Source organism: Simochromis diagramma, unplaced genomic scaffold (genome assembly GCF_900408965.1).
Source record: "Simochromis diagramma unplaced genomic scaffold, fSimDia1.1 OVJJ01000644.1, whole genome shotgun sequence".
NCBI lineage: Eukaryota > Metazoa > Chordata > Actinopteri > Cichliformes > Cichlidae > Simochromis > Simochromis diagramma.
In genome coordinates, this window is record NW_024387201.1 from 990200 (window position 1) to 1002708 (window position 12509).

Sequence of the window (12509 nt, forward strand, 5' to 3'; positions counted from 1 at the left end):
TTTCAAACAATGTTTAAAGTTTGTTTCTGTAAATCCTCTTTCCATTTGATTATTGGCCCCTATATTCTGGAAATAATTAATACTTCTCTTTATACTTGCTCAGTTCCCAGCTATTTTAAACAAGCTATTGTTGAACCAATATTAAAAAAAACAAATTTGGACCCATCTCTTCAAGCAGTTACAGGCCAATATCAAAATTACCATTGGTGTCAAAGATCTTGGAAAAAACAGTTGCACAGCAACTTAACAACTTTTTGGAGAAGAACAATGTTCTGGACATTTTCCAGTCTGTTTTTTTTCGCAAATTACACTCCACTGAAACCCTTTACTTAAAGTGTCTAGTGACACTCTGATGGCAGCAGACTCTGGAGAGTACACCATTGTGGTTATGTTGGATCTCACTTCTGCTTTTGATACGGTTGATCACAGCATCCTGATAAATAGGCTGAAGGACTTGTTTGGGATTACTGGTGTTGTTTTAAATGGTTTATGTCTATCTGAGAGATCTTTTACCGTGGGTATGAATCATGTGTTGTCTGAAACATCAGTACTGCCTTCTGGGGTACCTCAAGGATCTGCTTTAGGTCCTATTCTCTTTTTGCTGTATATACTCCCTCTAGGCCAAATTATCAGAAGTTACAATAATATTTCTTATCATCTCTATGCTGATGACATTCAGTTGTACTGTTCTTTCAAAACTTCTGAGTTTTATAAATTGTCATTTTTAAATAAATGTCTCCTGAGATCAAACAATGGTTAAATGACAGTGTCCTCCAGTTAAATGCAGATAATACAGAAACATTGATTATTGCACCTGATCACATGCTCTCTGTTTTTTAGACCCTTCATTTCAGTCGAGTCTCAGAAACCTCGGTGTTATATTCAGTTCAATGTCTCTTGAGAAACACTCTAAACAACTTGTCCAGAACTGTTTTTATCATCAAAGAAATATTTCTAAACTCAGACTACTGGTGTCAAAGGCAGAACTTGAGGTGATTATTCATGCTTTTATTTCTTCTTGTTTGGATTATTGTAACGGTCTTTTTACGTGTCTCAACAAATCCGCTCTGGATCGCCTTCAGTCTGTACAGAATGCTGCGACAAGACTTTTAACTGGCACAAACAAGAGGTCACGCATTGCTCCAGTTTTGGCTTCTCTTCATTGGTTGCCAGTAAATTTTAGGGTCCATTCTAAAATTTTAGTTGTAACTTTTAGAGCTCTGCACGGTGAAGCTCCCCAGTATATCTCTGACCTGTTGAAACCTTATGCTTCATCCCGAGCACTTAGGTCGTCAGGTCAGAGGTTACTGGCGGTCCCACGTACTAGCTTTAAAACATGTGGAGATCGGGCTTTTCAGGCACCAAGGCTGTGGAACTCCCTGCCATTGTCTTTACGCTGTCTAGACTCCATTGACTCCTTTAAAAAGCAGCTGAAGAGATTTTTATACAAACGAGGTTGTAATTAATTTTTTCAATGTTTTATATTACTTTATTTGTATTTCTGATTTTATTGTGAGCCACTTTGTGACTTTTATCTGTGAAATGTGCTATATAAATACATTTTACTTACTTACTTTTTTTTACTACATATTTAACAATGGATTAATAATTGATTTTTTATTGTAACAAAATAACTATAAATTGTAAACCCCAAAAAGTGACTTCTTCAGTCTCAGCTGACTGGAGGTTTCCCCAACCTTATATACAGTACATTTGCATTAATCAAATTTATTTATTTAGTATGCATTAATTGATCATTAATATGTAATAAGTAAATTGTCATGACCATTAATCAATGGCCATGAGTACCATTCACAGAGAGTTGAGGAATAGCTGCAATCACAGCATTGTAAGATGCTGACAGATGTACCCTTAGGCCCCTCCTCGATTCAGAGATGGTCCTTCCCGTTTCACGTAAATGGCCTCCTCGACTCTGCGCTCAAACCAGCGTTCCTCCCTGTCCATGATGTGTACATCCTCATCATTGAAAGAGTGTCCACTGGCCTGTAGGTGTGAATAGACTGCAGAGTCCTGGCCTGATGAGATAGTTCTTCTGTGTTGTGCCATGTCGGGTCCCCCGGCACAAACAGAGTAACATAGTGTACGCTGTTAAGTGCCAGGAGGATTGATTTATGCACCGGGGAAACCAAACAACCTCTGGCTAAGAGGATGGCCAAATCAAAAAAAATTAACTTTGGGGGATTTCCTTACCTGGATGATTAACCCTTTAAAGTCGGTCGGAGCGGGCACGCTCTGTTTTGCATAATTATTTTTAAATCCTTGTAGAACCGGAGCTGCGTGAGCTAGCGCAATAATTTTTTTTTGCATATGAAACCGGAGGAGTTGTACTTACATCGTATGCCATCAGCTTGTCCTAGGTCACAGTTTCCTTCCACATATAGCTTTGCAAAAATTGCATAAAAAGCACTTGCAGCAACAAAAACATAATATTCCAGAAACACGCTTTGCCGATCCGATCAGCTGTTTGTAACACTTCCCACATTGAAACAGAGGTCAGCGCTAACGATCGCATGTCCGCCATTTCCTGCCCGAAACCGGAAGTGATATCATTTTTTTACTTGTAGGCCTTAAAAGCCTACTACTGGTGTTTTTATAAGTCATGTTTGACTTTATGCTTTTCTGAATAGTTTCTGGGATGCTTAGAACTCGAACTGCACTGCTGGAAATAGTTTATTTTGATGCACATGCTGTTTTCTTTGCAAATTTGCATCATAGGATTGTTTTTTGTTTTTCCTACAATATATAAAAGTTGGTGTATCTCAAAAATAAAACTATGAAGACACTCAAAATAAATTTCCTGTTGTTGTAAACTATTTTTTGAAACTTATTTGTTGCAAAAAGATAAGATAAGATAAGATAAGATGAGCCTCTTAAATTTCTCCAAGTAGAAATATATGTATAAAAACCAAAAACGATTTTCAATTGTTTATTGCACTTTTTTTTGCAATTAATGTAGTTATATGGACTTAATGCATACATATTATTAGAATATGGGCTATATCAGTTGTATTGATGTATACCAACTTGAAATGCTCCCAAAAATGGTACTACAGCATGTAAAAATATAAAGTAAGCTCTGGCGGACTTGGTTCTATGGTAGGTCTTAAAGGGTTAAGCATGCATCAAGATATAATTTATAAATATAAATAGCTATTCATTATTAATATATAAATTAATTGACTAAACTAATTACTTATTCATTAAATTCTTCAGCGACTTACTCGGTCCTGCATACATCTTCATAGCTTCGTAACATAAGCAGTGCTTTATGGTCAACATGCACATTGACCCAAATATATGTGTAGCTGGCCTCAGTATTTATAGGTGTTAATTTACAAAGGTATGTGGAAAATGGCATAAATGTAATGCTGAAAAAACCTTTTTCTGCCCAGTGGGGTTATAATTGTTGATAAGAGTGCTGATTTATTTGCAGGGGAAGGAGAACATTTTATCAAAATAATTGTAAAACTGAAATCGTGTATTTCTCAACCTGAATCCATTCGTCCATCTGTTCCTCCATCCTGTTGCAGGGCCAAGTGTCTTTAAAGCCCATCATTTCCTGATCTCAGTAACACTTCGATGAAACAGAGACAGAGTGAGGAAAGCCACTCACCAAAGTGCCTCTTGTATGAATGGATAGAGCAAAACAAGTTAATGGTTACAGTGAGTGAATGGTTTGTACTGTAACTACTAACTTGGTTGCAAGTTATTTATGCAACAATTGAAAAATATCGGTCTTTTTGTTACTGGTCCGTATACACACACACAGAGGTACTTTGAGTCTCCTTTTACTTTACTTTTCTAATAGAAGTTAAAAAATCAGGTATTAATGAGACAGATCAGAAGAGTGTACGACTGATGTCTGAATTTGACTTTAATAAATACCACCATTATCACACAGGCTGCATAATGAAAAAAGAATCATGTTTTGTGTTCTTCTGTGCCACCTACAGGGCAGATTGCAGGTTTGTACAGTGGAAGGATTTTTGGTCATATCAAGGCCACTAATTTTCTTTCAGCTGCCTCGCTGTGTCTGGAAACAAACGCACCTATAAATCCTATCATTAAATCCTGTCATTATTGAAATGAACTGGATGTAACCACCCATCCATCCAATCATCCATTCTCTTTCACTTATCCAAGCCTATCCCAGCTACCATAGGGTGAGAGGCAGGGTACGCCCTGGTCAGGTGTGTCTGTAAAGAGAGACAGCCATTCACACCTATGAGCAAGTTAGACTCAGCAGTTAACCTAAGCTCACTAACTGCATGGCTGTAGGAGGAAGCTGGTGTACCTGGAGAGAAGCCGCACAAACACGGGGGAACAAACTCCACGCACGCAGCACACACACACGGCAGCGTTGATGTCACATTTTCGAATGGACTCAGTTTGCTTGGAACCCTAAAAACCGAATCAAGTCGAATCAAGTACGTACTTATGGAAAAGAGGCACTGACTGATGACAAACTATGGAAGTAATACATCAGTGCAGCAGAGTCACATCTTACTTATCACTCTGCTTTCTCTTTTAAAATAACAAAAACCTGTTTTAATTTACAATTTACTCCCAGATGTTTCCTTTAAATCCAAAACTACAATAAATACAATGAAATTCACGTTTTTTAAACTGTTAATAAGCTTGTGTCAAATATGAGCCCACGTTTATTGGTTTGCTGACACTTTCAGTAGAGAACAGTGGTAACAAGGCATACCTTGGTTTGATTAAAATGCACAGCACATATGTTGCTCATACCCAGATGAAAGCCAGCAGTCGTCCCCCCCCCCATCTTTTCTTCTTAATATGTGTGCCTCTCTTTGTTAACAGGAAGCTGAGCAGGATGATGGAGTGACTTAGCATTTCAGTCACTGATGATGTGCTCTCTCTTTCTGTGAGGTCAGTGGACAGGACAACGGTGATTATGCAAACTGATCTCTCTAAGAGCCATGTGTCTGTGGCTGCTGTTTCCTACAGACTGCCTACTGAAAGGCCACAAAAATGTGATTTGCTACTATTAAACACAGAACACATTTACATGTTTAAATAGCACATTGTGGCATTTAATGTCTTTTTTATGGCTGTATCTAGATTTGCATGAACAGAAAGAATCAAAGTTCAGGTAGAAAAACCATTTCCTCCTGGGGTTCAACTGGTTTAAGGTAAAATAGCAGATAATGCGGGTATACTGTATTCAAGAACTTGTGCTATGATGAATGGGTCTGTCAAAGAGCTAAAACTCACATCAGTGTGTGTTCATGGCCATTGTTGTTTCCTGGATCATGTGCGTGCGCGCGCGCACACACACACACACACACACACACACACACAGAGCACACTCAGCACACTCAGTGTTATTTGTGCAGCAATGAAGGCTGCTGGCCCACACAGTGTCAAGTCTTATTAGAGGACTGAGCTCCTTGTAAACAATGACACCAGAGCTCTTGTGGGGGGGGGGCAGTAAAGCTGCAAAAAGGAGACAACCTCTGTTCTCATGTTCTCGTGTTACTGAACACCGTGTGGGCGTGACCTATTAACTACCTGTCAAACTATAGTTTGGCCATAACTAGGCATTCCTGATCCCACACACAGCTGGAAAAATTTAGTCTCACAACCATTTAATGAATTAACATTCAAGTTATTTCTTATCATTATTGTTATTGACCAGTTATCTGGTGTTGTTTATGTGCGAGCCTATATAAAAATATATATGAATCAAATGCCAAAGTGTTTCTAATTAAATTGGTAAACAACATCAACCAACCCAGTAGGATTGGCAGCAATCACAATTATCCTCTGAAGGCCAAGAAAAATGCCCAACAGATTTATTTTCCCAAGTGGACCTTTTGCTGTACTGGTCCACTTGATTGTCATACTCTATTACAGGGGTCGGCAACCTTTCTGATGATGAGTGCCATCTAAAATTTCAACTTGTAATTGGCTAAAAATAACTTAGCCTACCGGTGAGAGGGACGTTGCTAGCTGGCAGTTTTTTCAAGCAATGTTGAAATTTCCACATTCCGACACTTCAAATGCTTCAGCAGCTGTCCGCTCAGCGCTGCATCGCCACCATGGAAATAAACGTATACATCCGTAGACTCGAGACAGAATTCACCATGTGTTTTCAGGACTTTCAGGCGTATGGACCAATGTTTTCTTTTCTGATCAAACCAGAAAGGTTTAATGAGCAGCTGGGTTTGTCTCGCATTAACTGGCGGAGTTAATGCGACATTGAAATGCGGCTGATAGAACTGAAAAGCTCGACTCTGTGGGGTCAAAGTTTGCAGAACTACGAACGGAGCTGGAATCCACAGCTGTGTGTGTTCATGGAGCTGCATTTTCACCTGCTGGACATCACTACCTGACAACTTTAACTGTCTTCAGAACATTGCAGAGGCCTTATTGACAGTGTTTGGCTCTACATATCTGTGTGAGCAGATTTTCTCTCACATGAGTCCTCAGGTAGCCTCTGAATGCTGGACACTGGGAGACCTGTGTCTCTGAGTGGGAGACCAGAGATCACATTGGCCCAGTTTATTTTTCTTATCATTGTTGTGAAGAGACCATAAATAGCATTTGCATTTTCTGTTGTACAGTTCATTTGCTGTTATGGATAAAAAGTCTTTTTTTGTTTCAAAATAGCTGATAACTATTCGCTGATAGCTGCAAACATCTGCAAACAAATATAATTCTATAAAGTTGTTCTATATAGTGAGTAACTGTTAATATAGAGCGTTATTAAATTTATTTCTAATGCAGTCATATGGCACATTGACTTAGTTGGAGTTGTTAGCTAAGATGCCGTCATTAAGAAGCGGCACAACTAATGTGTCTATGCGAGCTAATTTGCTATGTGCACCGCTGGCCCAGCCATTTATTTTTTTAATAGACCTTTTCAGATTAACTCACTGTGTGTCGTGCCCAGGGCTGGACTGGGACAAAAAATGGGCCCGGGCATTTTGACTAGAGACCGACCCACCAGGTATTAAAGCCATAAAGCCTTTGAATGAAAACAAATGCTGTTGTGACAGTGATGTACAGTCTTGTTGGTATATGTATGATTTCTATACATTTTACATCAAATAAACACTTTGGTTGTAAGATTCAGATAATTACTTATTAAAACCTAGACATTTTAAATGAGAATAAGAACAAAAAGCATTTCTTTGTGCCCCCCTTTCCCTGTTAATGCCCTACCTGGCCCCCTGGCAACACTTTGCTAGACCCGCCCCTGCACAGTTACCAGCTGTCAGCTATGTAAAACAGGATCCTGGTGTTATTTGTCTCTCAGAAACAGTTCATAACTTCCCTTCAACTCATTCATGTCACCTAAAAGGTAAACCGGTTTCTCCATCACCTGTTCAGCTCTGATGATTCAGTAAGGACATCTCCTGGTTTCATCTTCATGTTTCCCTCTCACCACATATACAAACCGATATCATGACCAGCAGCTTTACAGCTGTGGCTCCAGCAAACATCAGCTGATACTAGAAATTAATATTAAATAAATTCTAACAACAGCTGATCAAGCTTAAACGTGCTGCTGCTGTTTAGCGCGACATCCGCTGGTTTCTTCTTTCTGGCGCAAAGTGAGCGATAAACAAATAAGAGAGACAATCAGCTGATCATTGATCAGTTTCATGATTGAAGTAGAAACAGGAGAGGGAGGGGAGAGAATGAGAGAAGAAGAGGCAGCTGTGCAGCGTAACAACAGAATAAATCCAGCTTTGTGTCTCTTTTTCAGTAGTACGGGACAAACTGTGTTCCTTCTCAGTTCAATATGAAACACGTAATATTTTCTCTGAATACTGGATGATTCCGTTTTTTACGGACGGTTGGAAACTCTACTAACTCTACTAACTAACCTCATGAATAAAATAAAGTTCACTATCAGTAACATCATAGCACCCACCCAGCTGTATAGAAACTCCGTCATGCGGAGTAGTACGCAGTACGAGTTATTGTAACTGACTGTAAAAAGTCAGCACAACGAAAATAAACTACACCTAAACTTGGTTTATATCTGACCCAGATAGACTGCAGGTCATAACTTCTTACCTGAAGTTCAGTTCACCTGACACTCGGACCGGCGGCCGCTTCGGGTCTCTCCTCTCCTGCCTCCCCTTTCCCTCATCCACCTGCTGGCCTCTGTGGAAGCTCTGCCATAGCCACCACCAAACAACTGAGTTAATTTTACACATCGGCCAGCATCTGGCCAATCCACCACCTCTCATTGTTCATGCCGTTACAAAAAAAAATAAAAAATCATCGGCCCATAAAAACAAAACATCACCATCTGCCCACCGGACATTTGCCCAATGGCCAGTCCAGCTATGGTCGTGCCAGATCTTTATTATTATAATTTTTTTTAATTTTTTTTTATTTTAAGTTTTTACAATCAGAACAGACACGACCATGGGAAAGCGAAAGAAAAAAGAAAGAGAAGTTGGGAAGAAAATTAGCAGAAGGAGAGGGAAAGAGAAATAGAAGAGAAGTGGGACAGAGAGAGAAAAGACACTGAAGATCTGCTTCAACGCCTGCTGAAAATAAAACAAGCAAGCAGTAGGGTTTGTTTAGAGGAGAAGCCAGAATGCAAGCTTGGTTCACAGTCTACCTCCTCTTTTGTTTGTTGCAGCCGAGGCTCACCTCTGCAACTGCTCTCTCCATGTGTGTTTTTCCCCAGTCCCAGTGCCAAGCCTTACTCTCAGCCTGTGTATCTTACTTCTTGTTTTATTTTGATAGTTTACTGCCTCATGTGTATTACGTTCACTTTTGCTTCCTCTGTCTCTAAAGGTTACAGACCCCACACAGAGTGGGAGGGGAACTTTTAAAAATATAAATATAATATTCCCAATTCACCCTGCATGGGCGTCAGTGTCCCAGCTACTCTAATCAATTGGTATAGCTCCATCTAGTCTGTTCAATTCAATTCAATTTCTTTATACAGCACCAAATCACAACAACAGTTGCCTCAAGGCGCTTTATATTGTAAGGTAGACCCTACAATAATACAGAGAAAAACCCAACAATCATATGACCCCCTATGAGCAAGCACTTTGGTGACAGTGGGAAGGAAAAACTCCCTTTTAACAGGAAGAAAACCTCCAGCAGAACCAGGCTCAGGGAGGGGCGGGGCCATCTGCTGTGATTGGTTGGGGTGAGAGAAGGAAGACAGGATAAAGACATGCTGTGGAAGAGAGACAGAGGTTAATAACAGATATGATTCAGTGCAGAGAGGTCTGTTAACACATAGTTATGCTGGTGGAGTCTGCTGAGGGATTCCCAGAGTATTTCTTTACTCACTAAGGGAGGATTCAGGGTCACCTGATCCAGCCCTAACTATATGCTTCACCAAAAAGGAAAGTTTTAAGCCTAATCTTGAAAGTAGAGATAGTGTCTATCTCCTGAATCCAAACTGGAAGCTGGTTCCACAGAAGAGGGGCCTGAAAACTGAAGGCTCTGCCTCCCATTCTACTTTTAAATACTCTAGAAACAACAAGTAAGCCTGCAGTGCGAGAGCGAAGTGCTCTAATGGGGTGATATGGTACTACAAGGTCATTAAGATAGGGGCCTGATTATTTAAGCCCTTGTATGTGAGAAAGAGGATTTTGAATTCTGGATTTAACAGGGAGCCAATGAAGGGAAGCCAATACAGGAGAAATCTGCTCTCTCTTTCTAGTCCCTGTCAGGACTCTTGCTGCAGCATTTTGGATCAGCTGAAGGCTTTTCAAGGAGTTTTTAGGACTTCCTGGTAATAATGAATTACAGTCGTCCAGCCTGGAAGTAATAAATGCATGAACTAGTTTTTCAGCATCACTCTGAGACAGGATATTTCTAATTTTAGAGATGTTGCACAAATGGAAGAAAGCAGTCCTACATATTTTTTTAATATGTTCATTGAAGGACATGTCCTGGTCAAAAATGACTCCAAGGTTCCTCACAGTGTTACTGCAGGCCAAGGTAATGCCATCCAGAGTAAGAATCTGGTTAGATACCATATTTCTAAGATTTTCAGGGCTGAGTACAATAACCTCAGTTTTACCTGAATCGCTATAGGCTGTCTAACTTTGCATGCCCACCAATACTATTTCCATTTGGTTAGCTATTATCAGTTTATCCATCTGTATGCAGAAGTCCCACAGGATCTTAGCTCGGACATTCTCAACCACCCTCGGTGGGGTGTCCTATTTTGAAATTTGGGACTTCCAGGCCATACTTGGCACAGATGTTCCTCTTTACTAGGCTCCATGTATACACAGCCTGCTAGCATCTTGACCACACAGGTTGGTCAGTATTGTCGTACAGTCTCGAGTGACTGTTCTATCTACCAATAGCTGGTGTTTTGCCCCTCTGGTGTTCCTGTCAGTTCATCTTAGCTGCTATGATGGCTTCCATGTGGTGCTGAGGCAGGTTATTGGCTGGTATTTGGATGGGACTATTCCCTTATGGGGCTCCTTGCGGATCAAGACTGTCCGACCTATAAGACCTTCCTCTAGTATACCTCCTTAAGTGACTATTCAAGGCTATAGGTCTTTGCTGGGCAGTTTCGAAGGCTTCAGGTGTTTTTGTGTTGTTTTCTTTTTGTTGTGTTTTACATGGCCCCAGGCCCATAGAAAACAGGTCTAGCCTGGATCTGGCATCAAGCTGGCACTTCTGACTGACCCTATGTCATGGCAGAGTGTATGTCAACCAGATGTGGGCCAGGTCTGGCAATGATGGCACTGTTTATGTTTATAATTTCCTATTTTAGTTAGAAAACCCAAATGCCATGTTGCAATACTATACTGCTATGGTAGCCAACATTTCAAATGCAGCTTTGATAGGTTTGTGAGTGTACACTTTATCCAAAACCTAGTGAGAGTTTACTCATGTCTACCACTGGGAGGCTGTAGCTCTGGAGGTAGAGCAGGTTCCCTACTGATTGGTAGGTTAGTGGTTCGATCCCTGGCTCCTCCAGTCTACATGTCAAGAGTGTGAATGTGTATGAATGTAGTTAGGAAGCACTCAGTTTAGAGAAAGTGTGTGATTGGGTGAATGTGGCATGTTGTATATAGCACTTTGAGTAATCTGGGAGAGTAGAAAAGTGCTATATAAGAATCAATCCATTCACTGTCTCAACAGAGTTTTGTCATGTTACTTTTGCACTATTATGCACATGTTGTTATTACATTGCTTGATTAAGGTACACATTAGTGTGACATCTGGGGCCAGAGCTGAAACTGTTCTGGGCCAACACAGGGCCACCAGTGTGTCTGCAACTGGCCTGTGGCTGCACACAACTTACACATGGCCCACATACCGCAAAGAATGACAGCCCTTTGGTGGCCCAGATAAGGTTTTCCAGAGGTGGCCCACACACGGGCCAGCAAAGGACCACCAGTGTGTCTGCAACTGGCCTTGTGCTGGCCCATGTGTGGGCCACATCTGGCAAACCAGATCGGGGTCACCAAAGGGCCGTCATTCTTTGCGGTATGTGGGCCATGTATAAGCACATTGCGGGGCCAGATCCAGGCCATACCAATTTTGCTATGTGGGTATATGTGTAAGGACAAGAAAGACATTGTGGACAAAACAGGACACCCCCCCATAATCTTTAGTTACAATATTATAGTTAGTTAAATGGTCTGATTGCTCAAATATGTATTTTATTTGATTGTGGTAAAATAATGTGTGCCCCAGTCTCCAAAAATGACATAGTGCAGGAAGCGTAGTTATTCCTCCGTTACACCACAAGAGGGAGTATCCCCTAAAATGAGCAGCTCTAGCGGGAGTAAATAAGCCCAGCCACTACCCATAAGGCAGTGCGCCTATAAGAGTTGTGTGAGACTGCAAAAGTGTGTAACGTTGTGCTATGTCCATGTATATATTTGCAGGTAATCAGATACAAGATGGTAAATAACTTAAAATGTATCTACAGATGAGTCCACAGGGTTGCAGAGAATGTGGGAAAGTTGGCCGTTAATCCCCACTATGTGTCATTAGTGTATAAGTTATTGGTAGCGATGTGAATTAGCCGTGACGCTAACGATTAGCAGCTAGATCTGATTCATTAGTTTGTGCGGAAACCTCGTGGCACTTTTGTGGATTTATACCTGTACCGGGCTGTAATCACAGCAGATATAGACTGGTGGATCACACTATCTTTTGTTTATGTTTATTTCATTGTTACACTGTAAGAAATATTAGTGATTTGAGTTTAAAGACTACCCATAAGGCAGTGCGCCTATAAGAGTTGTGTGAGACTGCAAAAGTGTGTAACGTTGTGCTATGTTCATGTATATATTTGCAGATGCAGTAAAGGCGAACTCACAAAGCCACACTGGTTTCAATTCATTTTAATCCAAGTGTGCAACATATGGGATTAATGTACTTAAACCAGGCAACGATCCTAGGCCCCCATCCAGCTGCCACCCACTTCCAGTTCTAAAGTTAGACTTTGAAATACATGAATGTTGTTTTATGGCAAGGTCCTTGCCAGAAGATTAAAACAAAAT